The 12110-nt window shown below is 36.8% G+C and overlaps 1 protein-coding gene across 4 annotated transcripts in view; it reads right to left on the minus strand.

The window, feature by feature from the left end:
- Pcl (polycomb protein Pcl) overlaps positions 1 to 12110 on the minus strand; it is a 183753-nt gene that overhangs the window by 87062 nt on the left and 84581 nt on the right. Inside the window, exon 2 of one of the 4 annotated variants that reach the window (XM_069820759.1) lies at positions 5573 to 5757. The exons of the other annotated variants lie outside the window; for them this stretch is intronic. The gene's annotated coding sequence lies outside the window, so the exon portion shown is untranslated. The remainder of the gene's footprint in view (positions 1 to 5572; positions 5758 to 12110) is intronic. 4 annotated transcript variants of the gene reach the window in all.

The raw sequence follows: 12110 nt of genomic DNA on the forward strand, positions 1-12110 counted from the left end.
TGATAATAGAGACTGGATTAACCTTGCTCAGGATAGGGACCGATGGTGGGTTTATGTGAGGGCAGCAATGAACCTCCGAGTTCCTTAAAAGCCTTAAGTATTGTTGTTGTTATTATTATTATTATTACTATTACTATTATTATTATCATTATTATCATCATATTAGAGTGTTTGATTAATATTACAATATGTTAAAAAAGGAAGTGCATTATATTTTTCTTCTATTTGTTTTTATTTATTGGATTTGTGTTACCTCATCAGTCATCATTTTATTTGTATTTATTTCTACGAATTATGTTAGCTAATTATTTTAATTTATCAATAATATTACTCTTCACCAAAGAGAACATGGTTGTATTGAAGGCTAGTAATGTTATAAAATAAATAAACATTATGTTCTTCAGTTTACGATTCCACGTTTTATTGATTATTTTATCCACTTTCCGTAATAGTAAATAATTCTGTGTGTTATTTTTAAGTGTTTTAGGCAGCGCTTCATGGAACCCCTTTCTTTCTATCTTCTTTTTTACTAAGCTGCAGCATTTAGCATTTACCTCACATGAGAATTTATTAGCTGTTAGTATTATAAATTATTTTATCAATTTTATTTCGTCTGTCATATATAACAACAATTAAAGTTAAATAGGCCTTTCATACAAAATAACTCCGCAAATAGTTGTAATCACGCAAATGAAACTTGCAACCGTCATTCTGCAATGAAGAGAAGCACTTATTTCTCGTCAATTGGCAAAGCGAAAGTGCTTTACTACAACGCTTTTAAAACATGCTTGGTTTCGCTTTCAAATACGTTCTAAAATCGACTCAATCTATCTAAATTTTAAATCTATTTTATAAAGACGTTATATATGAAATGTGCAGTGTGTGTAACACTCATTGTAATGACATTCACAAACACTTCATTACACTAAAGGACAACAACCTGCCCAGCAAAAATTTCCAGAATTTTATTACGGCCGAGTTAGGAATGCTGTTTGAGAGAGAGGGTTAGCAAGAGGGTGAGGTATTGTAACTGTATGTAGGCTTTAGCCACGCAGGTAAGGAGTCTGATAAGAGCGGTAACAAGAGGGTGGGGTATACTAAGGTAAGAAGTATGAAGGTTTAAATGCGCAGGTAAAGGGTCAAATACCAATACTTTTCAGGTTAATGGCACCAGTGAGTTCAATGACCAAGATGCTTCATTGCTGTTACAATACATTGCTGAAAATTACATCGGAAATATTCCACAAAAACAGCATATTATGCGGGACTAGAGCGCAACAAACGGGGTATTTTATATATGAAATGTGCAGGGACCGGACAAAAAACGCATATTACATGGGATAGCGTAATAAATGGGCGGGTCTTATCGAGGTTTTACTGTATTATTAGTATTAGTATCACACAGAATTGATTAGTAAATTAGCTTATTTTTAAAAGAAAATAACTTAGCACAGCCAGGACAAATGTTGAGTAGCTTTTGTCTTTGCTGTCGCAGAGAAACCATGTCCATTATTGGTACATGATCAGGAAATTCCTGATATGCTTGACAAAGAAGACTGGACAAGTGAAGAGGAAGAAAGTGAACTGGAATCTTCAGAATTTCTGGCATCACCTCCTACACTGAGTGATCCTGATTACGAACCTAATTCTTCAGTATCATCTGATGAGTCCTGCAATGAGCCATCTGAAGAAATACCCTCAGCTAATGCTATAAATGTGTCTGTAGATACACAATGAACAGAGACATATGCAAGCCAATCTTAGAAATAGTTATATTTCCAAAACTGGATCCACCTCCTGTATCACAAACACCCAGCAGAAACGTAATAAGATTTACCGATGGCCCTGCCAGAGGTGTAAATACTACTAATAAGAAAAGTTCCTTATTACTCTTCATGTCTCCAGAGATTATTTCAGAAACTCTGATTTGTACAAATAGAGTAGGAAGGAGAATAGCTGCTGCAAAACATAAGGAGTGGAAGGATGTATCTCAACAAGAGTTGGAGGCATTTTTTGGAATACTTGTGTTAGCTGGTGTAGAGAAGAATTCTGATGTAGCAATATGCATTTATTCACACTGCAATGGGTATATACCCGGTGGCAGTGGTAACTAATTACACTCAATAATGACAATAATAAACTTGTTAATTAAAAATGCACTTAATAATAATACCAATAATTAATACAAATAATTAATACTAACAATAATTAATAATAATAATAGGGAATATCCTAAATTAAATGAAGCACGATCACTTAAAATAACATTTAAAATAAATCTAATTTGTATCTTAAATCCAAGTTCGAACTAAAACCCACGAGTATGATATGTTCATATCTGCACAAGTACCTTTCCACATTACACTCATTTCGCTGTCAACTCACTCCCTGCACTGGAACTACGACACATTTCACTGATTCTATCCTGATTTCACTAACACTTCAAAACATTTCACTGTTCAAATACTTTGCACTGCCACTATAAACTATAAAGCTTCCCTGACAGGAACATGTTTCACTGACAACACACTTCACTGACACAACACACTTCATTGACACAATATAATTCTTCACTGATACAACACTTCAATAACAAAATATCATTTACATCCTTTACATACTGTGTATAATTATCGTCTATTTGTAAAGTCCTTAAGCCTATTTTTAAATACGTTTTTGGTTGTTGGTAAAGCCTTTAGTAAGTCTGCAGGTAAAGCATTCCAGTCCCTGATAGTACGATTGAGAAAAGAAAACTTTCCAGTGTCCGTCCTCTGTCTTCTTTCCCTCAATTTATATGAGTGGTCGTTCCTTGAAGAGTAATTTGGCGGTTGCAACCTATTTTTTATTTCTCTCCAGGCAGGCTCACCTCTGTATGTTTTGAACAGTGCACATAATCGAATTCGCGTTCTCCTGTCCTTCAGTGTGTCCCATTTTAATGGTGAATTTTTCCGACAACACTTGAGAGCCCGTTTTTTAATCTTTTCCAGTGCCTTAATATGTTCTAATCTGTAAGGATCCCCACATGCAGCACCATATTCCATTACTGGACGTACTAGTGATTTATATGCAATCTCTTTGGATTTATCAGAGCTTTTTCTTAGTACCCTCATCACAAAGTGTAACGCTCTCCATGCTTTTCCCGCTGTGTCCGTAACGTGTTTCCCCCAGCCGAGATCGCTGCTAAATGTTATTCCGAGATATTTACATTTGTTAACTTCCGGAATGGTTTCACCCCCTAATGTATATTATGCGACTATTTTATTTCTTTTCCTTGTAAAGCTTATGGCTTTGCTCTTTAGAGAATTTATTTTCACTTTGTTGGCTATTGCCCAATCGTTTATTCTATTTAGGTCAGTCTGAAGAAGAGTAGTATCTTCATAACTTTTTATTTCCCTGTATATCATACAATCATCCGCGAATAAGCGAACCCTAGACAAGATATTAACTGGCAGATCATTTACAAAAGCCAGGAATAGAAGAGGCCCCCAAGACACTCCCCTGTGGGACTCCGGAAGTAATTTCAATTGGGTTCGATAATTCCTCCCCTACCCATACTCTCTGAGTGCGACAAGTTAAAAACTCCTTGATCCACTGGAGTACTCTGAAGTCAATCCCCGTTGATTGTAGTTTAACCAACAATATATCGTGTGGGACTACATCGAATACGCGTGAAAAGTCAATAATCACTGCATCTACTTGGCTACTGGAATCTATTCCGTCTTCTAAATCCTGACATACAGTTACTAAATGACTCTCACATGAATAGCCCCCCCGAAATCCATGCTGACAGTTATGTAACCAATTTGAGTTATCCCAATGCTGCCTTAGATAAGCTGAAATCAAGTGTTCCATCTGTTTGCAAACCACAGAGGTGAGGCTGACCAGCCTGTAATTTTTTGTATCTGAGCGAGACCCGACTTATAAATTGGAACCACTATTGCATCTTTCCAATCTCGCGGGACAGTACCATTGTTAATTGATATTTCAAATGTACGCACTAGATAGGGAATCATGGCTTCTCCTCCCAATTTCAGTACGTCTCCGGCGATACCATCAGGTCCTACTGATTTATGAGTTTTCAATTTAGAGATCCTTCTCCTTATGTCCCTAGGCTTGATATTATATGGAAATTGTTTTGTTCTTCTGATGTCAGTAAACCATTCTGAGACAATTCGAAAGGCATTGTGTTTTGATGACAAGAGGACGAGGGATGCAAGACTTCAAACAGATTGTTTGGCAGCCTTTTGTTATGTAGGGAGCATTTTCATCGAGAATTGCAAGAAGCAGCAAGTGCCCAGTGAGTGCATGACTGTAGATGAACAGCTCGTTCCTTTCAGATGGCACTGCCTATTTTTACAGTACATGCCAAAGAAGCCTGGTAAATATGGAATAAAAATTTTCTGGATCTGATGTGAAAAATGACTAAGCTTTCGATGCAATATATATTGGGAGCAAGATAGGCATACCAGTAGAAAAAGGCTTAGCTTAAAATGTGGTACATCAATTGATTGTACAAATTGAACAATCTGGAAGGAACATTACATGTGACAATTACTTTACATCAGTTCCTCTGGCATAAGAACTCCTCACAAAAAGACTTACTTTAGTCGGCACCATGAAGACAAGAGGGCCATACCACCAGTTATGCAAGCTCATAAATCCAGACCAATTTGTTCATCAGAATTCTGTTTTCACGGTGAACTAACTCTTGTGCGTTATGTTCCTAAGAAGAACAAGAGTGTAATTTTTCTACGTACAACACACAAAGACAAGATATAACCAAAAAATGCTAATCATAGAATGGATAATGAATAGTTATGTGAGAACTGCGAAAAAATAACTAATATTGAAATGTCGAAATATTTGCAACAGAAATCGAAGTCAAAACACAAGAAACGCATATCAGATGAAGGAAGAGCTCAAAAGGAACTGATGAAGTCCAAAATAACTCAAGCTCAATGATGCAGGACTAATAGAGAGGAAGAAAGTCGAATCAGTGTGAGGAGAACTCTAATCGAGCACATCTACCACAAGTAAGTGTGAACCAATGGATGTGAACACTGAATTTGATTCAATAGAAGTAAACACACATACTAAGCCAGTAAACATAGTTAGATCTCAAGGAAAATGTGACAAAATATAACATGAATTAAGTGAAATTACAGGGTAATAATTATTTATTACATACTAATTGCTATGACCAACTGCATGGGAAATGAACTGCTATGTCGGGTTAACTTTTCTTTTATTTCCCAACCAACATCTACCCAAATCCCTTATTGTTCAACACATATCCGCATAAATAAAGCTCCATGGGCGTGTCACTGACAAAGCCAACTTTGACTTTTTTTTATACGCACGACTGTTTTAAGTCTGTAGGACCGCATTTAGGTATCGTGATTCACTGTTAGGTATCATCTATCGATTCAGCTACACAACATTCAGTTTTGACAGAGTCCGCAATAAAGCCTTTGAATGCACCTCCATCACCCTGAGAGTTCTGCAACCTCCTCAGACTGATGCTATCTCTATGCAAGTCACGAGACTACATTCTGCTGCATCCTATACTGACCTGAAGAACATGTTCCTGTAGTTATTGTGATTCACTATTTGGTGCCATCGATTCAGCTACACATCACCCAGTTCTAACGGGAGTCCACTACAAAAACCCATCACCCAGGACTTCTGCAGCTTCCTCAGATCGATGTCACCTGTATGCAAGACATGGTACTATATCCTACTGCATCCTCTGTCGACCTGAAAGTATTGAAAGATGAGAGACGACGTTGAAATTAATGAAGACGAAATGAGTCCGAGATCCAATGCCAAAAGTTAATGAAAAATTCTGCAATCGATTGAGGGGAGAAAAACCCCGCCATTTAACCTGTCTCAACCAGGATTTGAATTCAAGCCCACTCGTTTCACAGATATGCTAACCATTATTCCTCAGAGGTGGACTCTTCTTGCTGATACTGTTAACCTTGTAGCTGCGGAGCTGTCAAGTGACACTGAATTGTAATAAAGTATGCCTGTAATTTTTACAGTGAAGTCAAGTAACTAGTAACGCTAAGGTCTGATAAATCGAAGTAAAATGCTGGACTGATCGTCTTGAGCGCTAGTTAGTAAAGCAAGAGAGAGAGAGAGGAGGGGGGGGAAGAGAGAGATACAAGTGTAGTGTTGTCCAACCCCTATGTAAATCATGAGTAAATTAATACACCGGATAACATGGCTTCTGAAATAAACATAACATATATACTCTTAACTCAGTGACTACAATAAAAGCCTCAACATAACTTTTCTATTCCAGATATTCCACTGAAAACTAAATTACAACAGACTGTTTTTGTCATCATCCAAATACATTTTTTTTTTCAAATTAATTTATTAATACATTGGATTTCCATTACATTAGACATTGCAGCTTAAAAGAGCAGACAACAGAGAAGCTGACTGATAATGGTGTACAACTTCTAACCACTAAACTGTGCACAGTTGATAGTGATTCATCCATCAGATGCAGACATTAAGCTGGCGGCCCTCTTGATGCTATTCGACAGGAGTAGGTTATGTGCCTGGGTTAAATCTCAAATCTCTCTGCAGTGCATATGAAGAGAAGGCAATATGTCACAGTTGATAGTGATTCATCCATCAGATGGGGACGTTAAGCTGGCAGTCCTCTTGGTGCTATTCGACAGGAGTAGGCTATGTGCTGGCACTGGGTTTCCCCTTCTCCCTTTCTCATCTTCATCATCACCAGCCATTCGCTACACTACATTTACACATACACTCAGTCTAGTACACGACATAACTCTCCACAGATATACATAATGCACAGCGTGGGCTGCCAAAGTGGTGTGCAATTTGAAAATGGATCACAGTCCTGCCATCTATCCGCAACATGCAGAACTCGAATCACGTAAATACACACAAAATGCTGGGTTTGCAGGGAAAGACCTGTCCATGGGCAGAACACTTATGTATTTTAAATTTGATATTTTATGTACGTATTTCATGAAATCTTTGCATGTTATATTCAAAATAAAATGTAAAATTCTAACCCTGTTGGCTGTCTTAAGAGGAGGGGAGCGAATTTTATTACCTTAGCACCACACTGAAATGTGCAGATTTAGCACGAACTAGTTGTTTGTTGTCTGTGAAAGAGCCAGAAGTCTGTGAATAATATTGTGCAGTAGTGGTAAAGTGTTTAAGTTTCTAAAATGAATATTGCTGTGAAACCGAAAAATATAAACTTCTCTAGGTTAACCATAGAAGGAAATTTGGTTATTAAAAATAATGGAAGACCCAGCACAGAGTAGTAAGTGCAAAGGGAAAGAGGTATATAGAAAATTTAATATGGATTGTGTATGAAAAAATTCTTGGATTTGAGGATGTGAAATTACAAATAGGTTATTTTGTTTTCCCTGTTTAATTCTTGCAAACCAAAGAGACAAGACATGGACAAAGAATGGTTGCGATGATCTTGCACATTTAAAACAAAAAATGACGAAACATGAGAATTCAAACTGCACTGAACGTGGAGCTTGAACTTGGGTGATACAATATTAGCTTAGCAGCACTTTCAGGTGTAATGTTGAGAGACAAAATAATAAATTAGCAAGAAATAGGTATGTGTTGTCTCAAATCATACTCGGCTCTTCCTATTTCAGTTTTTACTAATTGTTCTTGGCAGACTTTTGTAGAGTTTTGAATTGGCACTCCACAAACATGAGGAGACTAGATTCTTTGAATCCAGGAATTTTTTAGAAGTCCTATAAATTTTGAATCGGAATTAGATTAAGCAATGAAACATCACCTGCAGAAAGCTAGAGTTTCAAGGAACTTCAAAGGAAATTCATTGTGATTTGTTACAACGTATGCTTATGTCTGCCAAGAACAAACAAAGACCGAAATAGGAAGAGCTGACTATGTATCAATTGTAGACAACAAAACAGACATTTCTTCAATTTACCAGATGATTATAGTTTTCCGAAATGTGTTGCAAAGCAGTAAGGCTTTAGCAGCATTTTTCAACCTTTTCCAACATGTGGCACACTACAAGTGTAATTTAAAGTCCCACGGCACACTCATATAATCTAAACCAGTGGTTCCCAACCAGGGATGGGGTATTTTGAGGGTTTTAGGAGGGAATGTATTTACTGAATGTTGATTTTGTGGACTCACTGTATTACTACTCTTTTCACTTTTATTTTTCAAGTTTTTGCTACACCGGAAAATGGTAGTCTATAGAGAGAGGTTCTGACTTTCATAAATCCTGCAGGACAAGAAACAAGTGCAGTTAAGTGATCGTGTCAAACAGGTTCTGGGTTCGAAAGATATAGAGAAAGACAAACTAGGGCCTCAAAGTTACGATGGTGCAAATGTTATGAGTGGATCCCATTCTGGCATCCAAAGTATATTGAAAATGGAATATTTCTTTGCACAATCTGTGAAATGTTAGCGCACAAATTCAGTTTAGTTAAGCCACAGCTGCTAACTATAACACAGAAGTGCGGATATTTTTCGCGGCTCTTAGTGGAATTCCTGCATTTTAACACTCAACGAGTTCAAGCTTTCGATGGAATTGTGGGCAAAAAATTCCAGGCGTTTCTCATGTAAGGTGGAATTTCAAGTAACGAACTGTTGGAACTGTATGAGAATAAGCAGGTGTTATTAGAATGTCTTGAAACAATCGAGGTTACAAGCAAACAAAATAGCACTATAGCACAGGCATCTTAGACTTAACAGGACATCTCTACTTCCAAGAATATTGCAACTAAAGAGATGTATGATATCATTATTATGCAGGCCAAAGAACGCTTCTCATTTATCAATCACCTGGAAACATCAAATCTCTTCAGATCAGAACTTTTCTCAAAATGCAGTAAAGAGTTTCCAGAAAAGTGTCTACATAAATCATGTGAAGTATATCTTTTAATTGATGAAACAAGATCACGAACTGAATTAGAAGTGATGTACTCAAGGAGTGACTTTAATAGTGTGTCAAGTGTCACTGATCTTCTTGGCTTTATAATAGAGAACAATGTACAAAATACATATTTTACCAAAACGTCAAAACTTTTGAAAGTGTTCACATCAATTCTGATGATAAGTGAAGCAGAAAGATGTTTCTCTACAATGAAACATGTAAAAACATTTTTGTTTAGTACGATGTCTGAAGATAGATTTAGTGCCCGGGCTGTGCTGTCCGTTGAAAAGAAGCTCCTGAGGGACATCCTGAATTATAATGAAAAGATAATGAACAAGTTCGCCAAAAAGAGTGAAGAATGAACTTTTGATACAGGCCTGTTCTATAGTTTGCTTTGAGAAATATTTAATAGACAATATTGTAGTAAAGTTCATGTATGCTTGTTTAAATGTGTAGTAATACTGTATAAAAATGAAAACTGCACACCAAGGTGAAAAGTCATGAGTTGCTACTGCAATAGGTGATCAAAATGCCTCCCATTAACCTCAATGCAAACATTACAACGGAGTATGACATACCTGTGTGTTTTGGATCACATGACAGGCAGCTATGAACCTAGCAACCAATAACTCTGCTGTACCAATTGGAGTTTCATACACAATTTAATTTGAAGTATTTCCACAGGAAATAGTCGAAAAAATTCAAGTCAAATGACCTCACAGGCCATGGGGTAGCACTCCTCTTTCAATCAAGCAAATAAGAAAAGTAGCATCCAGGTGATCATGGATAGCCACAGTGAAGTGAGATGACATCCCGTCATGTTATGATCGTATTCTCTCTTGGAAAATTAAGGGTACTTCCATTAGTATCTCAAGCAAGACTCTCTGCATTAATTTCAAATAAGTATGGTAGAAGCCATGGCCCAATTACGTGATCTTGAACAATTCCAACCCAAATATTGGCAGTGAAATGTTCACCAGCTACCTACCCTCCAGGCTCCCCTAGCACACATTTAAGCTCATATCTCCTTAAGCTGGCATCACAGACCATAAGTTCCCTAGGGCTCCCCTCCTTATATAATTTTTAGCACAGTTAACAAGATTTTCTCGTATATACAGACAGGTATTTTCCCCCTATCTGCAGGGAATTCTCCCTCTAGCAAAAGAGAATGCTGTGATTCCTGTCACACAGAAGAGCTAATAAATGAGCAAGAGACAGCACGTGTTTTTCATAGACTAATTCTCACCACATGAAAGCAATATGAGGCAATCTGGCAGGCAAACACCTGTTTTGCACGGTTTACTTGTATACTGTATGTTCATTCCCTGTCGAGGGGGTTCTAACCCCATCATAGGAGGTCTGTGCTAAACATGGGACATCATGGCTAGGTACAGTACAGTCAGTTGAGTTCAGATTACTTAAAAAAAATAATAAAGTGGGGTTCACATAAGATAATTTTCTAAGAAGCTTGTATGGCAGTTTTTCAGTGTTGCCAACTGTTAGCAGATATCACCAAAGCAGGTAAAATCACAATGCTATGTATTGAAACAATAATACTAATGATTACTTATTTATGATTGATTAATGTAATATTAAAATGTACTTTGACAACATGAAATTCATTGGTTCGACTAAACAGCTTACAGACCTAATCTAAAAATTTATTTTGTTTGATCACGTGAAATAATTAGTATGAAAACTGAATAACAGTTTAAAATGTAAAGCATTCATTTTATTATTTATGAACATTATCATCATTATTAATTATATTCAAATTTCAAACAAGACTTGTTAATAACTACCACTTCATGAATGTTGGCAGCTTCTTCAAAGCCAAATGATGCTGTTTGTAACTGTCAGTTGCATTTGTCAGCACCGAAAGTTGGAAAAAGAAAATTCAACCTGGCGATTGAAAAATCATTATAATCCACTATCATATACAGCATTAGGGGAAAAATGATTAGGTTTCACCTTCAGGGTATAATGTAAGAAGACCTGGATTATAGATGTTAGAAAAGCAAGTTTTTATACATATATGATAATTTTGTGAAAACAGAGTTTGTACGAACAGTGAGAAGATTCCAGAAAGAATTCTCAGATTCTCCAGTTTCAAATCCATCAAGTGTGCAGATATAGTCACGAAATTAAGAGAGACTAACTTGTTAGCTCAAGGTTGGTATATCTAAATCAGCAACAGTTGCAACGAAGTCACTTAACAGTCACATACCAATGGGGGGGGGGGGTCAGCTACTGATCCCGGAGAATATCTTTAATGATTTCTCTTTATTACTGGAAAATTTATGCTATGCTTTTATGACATTTTTTGTTGTTATTTTATACGTATTGTAGCAGAAAATTAACTTTTGGCGGCAGTACATTGTTGAGTTATAGCGATTGTTGTTGGTACATGAGCATTGGATTTCTTATTACCATTTATGATTCAGTAATAATTGCCACTAGGAGGTTGTATTTATTTCTTTGACGGTAAATATGGCTATGAGGAAGTGTATGACAGAGGCAGAATTTGAAGAGGCGATATTTGGCAGTTCTTTTAGTGAAACTGAAAATGTTATTCAGCGGCCTGTAGGTCAAGATATATCAAGAGAAAGTAGTATGTTGGAGGAACAAGAAGGTAGGCCTAATGTTTGCTTCACTCCTTTGTATAATAACACTATTTTTCTTTTTGTAAATAAACTACTGGTCAGAAAGTAATAGGTTTCTGGTTAGGTACGTGATGCATGTAAATACTTATTGTTTTAGAAGTTCAGCCCGTACGAATGTCTCCACGTCTGGAAACAAAAATTGACCAACCCCCTGGAAATATGACATCGCCATCTGGTATGATGTGGAAAAATGAACCAGTACAAATCAGAGAATACATCACTCCGGTAACATCATGAGAACTCAGGGAGAACCTAAGCCGGAAGTGAAGCCTGACACTCCAAGGGAAGCATTCTGTATGTATTTCGATCATGATGTTCTAAATATTATTTTGACCCACACGAATCGGAGATTGGAAATATTCAGACAATCATGTGCTGATGCATTTATTCGAAATTCGAAAGATTTTATCCAAGAGGAAATTTTAGGTGTTATTGGACTGGGGTGAATCAACAAAATAAAGACAGAGTTCGTGAGCTATATAGTGAAGAAAATTTTCCACTGTATAGAGCTACACTTTCGG

Source organism: Periplaneta americana, chromosome 3, assembly GCF_040183065.1.
Source record: "Periplaneta americana isolate PAMFEO1 chromosome 3, P.americana_PAMFEO1_priV1, whole genome shotgun sequence".
Classification (NCBI taxonomy): domain Eukaryota; kingdom Metazoa; phylum Arthropoda; class Insecta; order Blattodea; family Blattidae; genus Periplaneta; species Periplaneta americana.